Here is a 7,237-nt window from a genome sequence, read left to right as displayed (position 1 = left end):
GTCTTTCTGTGGTCTGCTAAGATGAATGGTGAAGACAGACAAGAAGAACACTGCCCAGTGAGGTTGTAGGAGAATGCTTTTGTCTGATGATTAATGCCTAATGGTAATAACACAAACAGAATACGATTTAGAAAAATTTTTAAAAAGAAGAGATGGTGTTACCAGTAATTATTTAAGATTACTTGATAAGAGAAACACTCCAGGCTAGTTTCCTAGATGGATGGCAACTATTATCCATTGGGAGATACTGAGAAGAAGGGTTTGGCAGACCAAGGAACAGGAAAATGTATGAATGAAAGGGGCTAAGGTTGATATGGAGCAGAGTGGAACATGTACTCCACAATCACCATACCTACTTTTTCATCTACTTGCCATCATTGCAATGCCTCCTCATTGCCCTCAGCTAAAATATCTCCTCACCATTGTTGTTAGGTGCTGTTTAGTCGGTTCTGACTCATAGCGACCCTACATACAGCAGAACAAAACACTGCCTGTTCCTGTGCCATCCTGACAATCGTTGCCATTATTTGAGCTCACTGTTGCAGCCACTGTGTCAATTCACCTCGTCGAGGGTCTTCCTCTTTTTCGCTGACCCTCTACCTTACCAAGCATGATGTACTTCTCCAAGGACTGGTCCCTCCTGATAACATATCCAAAGTATGTGAGATGAAGTCCACCATCCTTGCTTCCAAGGAGGACTCTAGCTTTACTTCTTCCAAGACAGACTTTTTCCTTCTTCTGGCAGTCCATGGTATATTCAATAAACATACCTAACAAAGTATGCAAAATATCCATAATCTGTTCCTTATTTACCACCCCATCCCATCCATTTACAATTCCTTCTTAGTCTTCAGATGCACAAGACTCCTCAGAGCTCTCTCACAGTAGCGTGTTCTAACATGGGACCTACGCCCAGGCTGCCTTCTTTCCTTCCTTACCTAGTTAACGTCCCTTTTCCTTCAGGACTCATTATGGGAGTCCTCATCTTCAAGAATGCTTTCCAAAGGACCATGCTTACATTTTTCAAAACATGTGTCATGTTATATTGCCATGTATCTCTAATTTATTTGACTCACCCATTAGTCATTCCTCTAGCACAGTGAACGGCACTGTACAAATGATTAATAATTATTTACTGACTGACCCAATGCTGCCAAATCCCACTGACCTGGCAGTGTTTTTCTGCTTGATCTTGTTCCTCTGATCCTTGTGCCTACTTGGCTGGGACTTTTAGGGCAAGGGATCATCTTATTCCATATGTAACATGTGTTTAGTTTCATTATAAGAAACTCCAAGGTGCATTCATGCTTTTTGTTCCAGGATATCATTTAGATTTGTTGGTTGATTTATGTCATCCATGGTTTGGGATTGGATTTTTTGTATGGGGTTACAGAGGAATTTTTATTATTTATTATAAAGACATTGACTAATGCAGGACCTGATGTTATCTATATCTACCTATCTTTTTCTTTTGTTTGCAGTCTACCATACAGCAAATCTCTCTAAAGACCTTTAATGATTTTCAAGTACCTGAACCAAACATGAAGAGATAGAAAAGTGAAGTGTGTTTCACTCCTTTTGGTGAGTAGGTTGTTTAGTAAAGATATTTCCCCACCATACTAGGATCTGAGATGCATTCATTTGTCATTTAACCATAATGTTTATCTTTGTAATTAAATGATTATTTTTAGAAAATAATTAAAGTATTTACAGGTTAGTTTTAAATAACGTATGAGTTTAATCTCCATCAGAAGACTCCCCAGAGATTCTATCTTAGTTATTTTTTAAAAATAATTTAATTCATATGGTAACATTAAGGAGCTAATAATAATATAATAATAATAATACTGAATATACCTGGATCTTCTGGTCCATAGAAAATGTTAAATATGCCCTCTGCCTACCAATAAAGAAGAAATACTAGATTTTTATTGCCTGAGTTTCAGGAAGATCACTTTGATTTATTTGGAAATGGATGGGAAGACTAGTTCTTTTTTCTTTGGCTAGAATAGAGAAAAGGCAGAGATAGTTAGAATTAAAAAACAAAAACAAAAACAAAAACAAAAACAATCAAAAACCAAACCTGATGCAGTCGAGCGATTCTGACTCATAGCGACCCTATAGGACAGAGTAGAACTGCCCCATAGAGTTTCGACGGAGCGCCTAATGGACTAGAGCTGCCAGCCGTTTCAGTTAGCAGCTGTAGCTCTTAACCACTATACCACCAGGGTTTCCAGTTAGAGTTAAGATTACACATAAAAACTAGTTATAAGCCAAATTTATTTATTGTCAATAGAGACAATACCAGTGTGCCACTTGGACAGATTCCCTGGGTGGTGCAAACTGTTAATGTGCTCACTGCTAACTGAAAGGTTGGCAGTTTGAACCCACCCAGAGGCAGCTTGGAAGAAAGGCCTGGTTATCTACTTCCAAAAAATCAGCCACTGGAAACTCGTGGAGCACAATTCTTCTCTGACACACATAGGGTCACCATCAGTCAGAACTGATTTTGCAGAAGCTGGTGCCACTTAAGCAAATAATATATTTCTGAAACATTTTATGAAAAGCAGTTTTCATATACCAAATCAGATAGAACTGTACCACCGAGGGAATTATTTGAAGGATTCCCATAATGCTTATTTATGTATAGTAAAAATACTCTCCCTAATTTATATGCTTTGCCACTCTGACTTTCCCAGTTTGTTGTGCACAAATCTGGTTTCACTTCTCCCAAGTGCTCTGTTGGAAGAAGACAGCTTTTACTTGTTTAGGTTTTGGGTGCCTGCCTGGTAAGGCCCAGGAGACCAAGGTAGGTTACAGCTGGTGGTTTGCAGACAGCCTCAGCAGAGGAGGGTGGTTTTGACTTGGAGTGTGTTGTTCAGGGGAGAGATGGGCAGTCTGTGGTGAGAGGGGGGAGCTGAGCAGATTTCCAGAAGGTGGATTATTGGAGGAATAGGGAGCATGTTTGCAGAAGGAATAGATTTTTTGATGAAAGAGGAGAACAGTCTGGGGCCAACTTAAAGAAACAAAAGAAGAGGTCACACTTGAGAGTCCCTTCTCCCTCTCCTCCGCTCCCCCACTATCTCTGGCTTTTCGTCATATTTTGTTTTAAGTCTGCTCCTCATGTTTAGCTGTTGAGACAGGATATTTAAGGGAGGAAAGGGACAAACTTAAAAGAGTTTCAAAAAACTAAAAACAATTTTAGTATACCTACTCTGGTTAATTAAATAACCAAAAATACTCTAAAACTTCCCAGGTTTTAGATTGTATTTGGTGTGGCTAAGATAATCTCGTAAAATGGTTACTTTATATAATAAAAGCACATACCAGCAAAATGTTAAAATTCAATATAAAAGCCATTTGAAAATAACAGCTTAGTGACATTAGCGAGTAAACAACACATTTGAAAGAAGTTATCCTGGAAGCTCTAGGGAAAGACTCTGGGGATGAGGCAGTAGAGTGGCATTGAGAAGGTGAGGAAAGGGAGGACTAAGTACATCTTCACAGGAACTCTGTGGAGCCAGGCATGGGCCAGTTAGGTGTGAGTGTGTCTCTTGCAGTACTTCTCCTTTGGAGAGGCTCAGAGGAGGATAGGCCTCTATGCAGCATTTTGAAAATTTGTTTGGAATTCTGCAGTGAACTTTGGGATCTGAGCCATTAGAAAACAGTTACGAAATCCTGAAGATGAAGGATGGTGTCTGGTCCAGTGTTGAGCTGGACATATTGGCATCAAAGGGCTTCTGTTACCTTTGGGACCAGACTCAACTAAAATCTGTTTCTGGGAAGATTCACATCTCTGGCTGCTAACTGGAAGGTTGGAGTTTCGAGTCTACCCAGAGGCACATTAGAAGAAACGCATGGTAATCTACTCTGAAAAATCAGTTAGTGAAAATTCTATGGAGCACAGTTCTACTCTGACACACAGGGGGTCACCATAAATTGGAACTGACTCCACGGTGACTGGTTTTAATTATTCATTCACTTACAGTCAGACATTCTGGTATAGAGCCGGCAGTGTAGGGGAAAGGGATAGAGTTTAGGGGTGGTATAGACATATTTCATCTATGCCCAAAAGAGTAGATCTTGTCTGTCCTTCCACAAATAGTTAAACAAAAATGAGCTTGCTTAAGGAAAGGTACTTTAAATGGCAGATCTTCCAACCCTAGAGTCAGTCAAGCAAGTGTCCTCTTTCATGGAGAAAGGAAAAGCTGGGGATCTGGGCTGTGTTTTTGCACAACTACTAAAGAATCTTCTTCACAGCCTGTATGACTTTATTGATGCCTGACTCCACCCATTTAAAAAAAAGAGAGAGAAAATGAAAAAAGAATAGTGTAAAGATTCTTTTTTGAATCATTAAAAAAAAAATTCCCATGTTCGAAAAAAGGAACTTAAATCTCAGCAGTTGGGAAGGAGTTGAATAAGACGGAGAAATGAGACTGATTAAATCAATATTTGGAAAAAAAAATAAGAGAAAAACCTTAAAGCTTCAAAATTAGGTCTGTGGATTTAATTTGAATCATCTGGTTTTGGGATTGCTTTTCCATCCTCTTAGACTCACATGTAGAAAGCTGCAGAGTTGTGGTGGAGGCTTGCTGTCTTCTGGTGGAATGGTCTGACAGACAAAGAGATGTCCTTCACAGATTAAGTCTGGCCCCTTGTCAAGGGTTGCCATATCTCAGCTTTGGGAAGGCTTTAGAATTTTTCCAGGACTCTGCCATGGCAAATAAGTATTCAGAATCTCTGAAAGCACCTGCCTTTCAGGGCTCTTTGATGAACGTGACTTCTGTCATCTCTTGACTCATATTTTACATCAGTTTTCATCAGCTGTTGCCTTATTGTTCTGACTGAAAGAAACAAAAACAAACACTGTCAAGAGATTTGAAGAAAAAGTCTAATCTTGGGGAAATCCTACTCTGAAGTGTCTCCCTAATGAGATCTTCTCTCCCCAAATCCTCATTATTTTGTTCTGAGAGAGAACAGGAAACATTTCTGGTAGATTTATGGGAAAGGTGACTCTGGGAAATAACCTAGTTAGTATAGTCTTGAATGATCTCTAATTTCTTAGAAGTGGTTATGAGGTCTCAACTGATCACTTTCTGTCTTAGTCATTTAGTGCTGCTATAACAGAAATATCACAACTGGATGACTTTGACAAACAGAAGTTTTTTCTCTCACAGTCTAGTAGGCCAGAAGTCCAAATTCAGGGCATCAGCTCCAGGGTAAGGCTTTCTGTCTCTGTTGGCTCTGGAGGAAGTTCCTTGTCATCAATCTTCCCCTGGTCTACGAGCTTCTCAGCGCAGGGACCCCAGGTCCAAAGGACTCTCTATGCTCCCGGTGCTTATTTCTTGGTGGTATGAGGTCCCCCCGTCTCTCTGCTAGCTTTTCTCTTTTATATCTCAAAAGAGATTGGCTCAAGACACAATCCAATCTTGTAGATTGACTCCTGCCTCATTAACATAACTGCCACTAATCCCATCTCATCAACGTCATAGAGATAGGATTTACAACACATGGGAAAATCACATCAGATGGCAAAATGGTGGACAATCACAAAATACTGAGAATCATGGCCTGGCCATGTTGACAGATATGTTGGGAGGACACAATTCAATCCATGACACCTTCCCTCCCGGAATACCCATCAGGCTTCTTCCCTCATTTCCTTCTGGTTTCTGCTCAAATGTCACCTAATCAGTGAGGTCTCTCCTGACCCTCCCCCTTCTTGTTCCCTGTTTTATTTTTCTCAGTAGCACTTATCACCACCTGACATACTATATTTACTTGTTTATTGTCTGTCTTCCTTCACTAGAATGCAGGCTCCATGAGAGAAAAGAGTTTTGCTCACTCTGGAATCCCCAGCACACAGGTTCTCAATAAATAATTTTTGAATGAATGAATAGGAGAATGATGTGAGACATATTAAATACTGTGGACAGAAAGAAGGCAGTGGTTTCAAATACAAATCTCAGATTTAAAGTCATGAGTTGATTAGGAGTCCCTGGGTGGCACAAACGGTTAATCTGCTTCTGAAAGCTTTCAACCTTGAAAACCCTATGGAGCATTTCTATTCTGCACACGTGGGGTCGCCATGACTAGATTAGACTGGATGGTAACTAACAACAACAGCAAGGAGTTGGTTTGCTATCAAATTGATTCTCACAAGCATGTGCAGATCCAGGCAGATCTATATGCTAGGCCAAGTAGTTTTGGGTATCCACTTGCTTATTTTACAAAGGTTAATATTAATCTAAGCAATAGTGGGGACCTGGCTAGACATGGGAGCCCTGGTGCACAGTGGTTAAGAGCTCAGGCTGCTAAACAAAATGTCAGCAGTTCAAATCTGCCAGCAGCTCCTTGGAAACCCTTCGGGGCAGTTCTACTCTGTCCTATAGTGTCACTGTGAGTCGGAATCAACTGGATGGCAACAGGACCAAACTTCTGACTCATAGTGACCCCACAGAGTTCCCGAGGCTGTAAATCTCTATGGAAGCAGACTGCCACATCTTTCTCCCAGGCAGCCTCTGGTGGCTTCGAACTGCTGACTTTTCAGTTAGCAGTGGATCTCTTTAACCACTGTGCCACCTAGATACAAAGAAATGAAACCTGGAGTGTGATATAAGCTTCAGCATCCTCTGCTGTAAAATGATTGAACTGGACAAATACTGGATCATTTCTAACATTGCTTTTAATTCTAAATTACTAAGGAATAAAATGTTTGGAGTTTGGTGTTTGTGTGCGTGTGTATAAAGTTGCGATGCTACATCTGGCCACAAGATGACAGTATCATCTTTACTAAAACCAAGTACTGTATTCTGCTACTCAGAGTAAATAGAAGTAATAAATCCAGTGGCTTCAAGATGAATATAAATTCCTTTAGTGAAGTTAATATATATGAGGGGTCCAGAAGTTTGGGAAAACTGTGTCAAAAAATGTTAATTTCCTGTGACACTTGGGAAATAGTTTGAAATACAGCTCCTTCCTTCCTTCTCCCCCCTTCTTCTTTCTCTCCTTCCCTCTTAGTATACTTCCTTTTTTCTTCCCTTCTTTTTCTTTCTTTCAAGTTCTCACTTAACTTACACATAAAAAATACTGTAAGTCAAAACAGAGATGTATAAGAAAAGGTTAATATTCTCACTACCCTTCTTTTAATCCCAACCCTCTGAAGTAACTAAGTTTTCTTTATTTTTCCATTTCTTCATCTATATGCATATATATGTATATATACATATAAACATAT

This window comes from Trichechus manatus, unplaced genomic scaffold (genome assembly GCF_000243295.1).
Source record: "Trichechus manatus latirostris isolate Lorelei unplaced genomic scaffold, TriManLat1.0 scaffold00273, whole genome shotgun sequence".
Classification (NCBI taxonomy): domain Eukaryota; kingdom Metazoa; phylum Chordata; class Mammalia; order Sirenia; family Trichechidae; genus Trichechus; species Trichechus manatus.
This window is presented reverse-complemented; position numbering follows the sequence as displayed.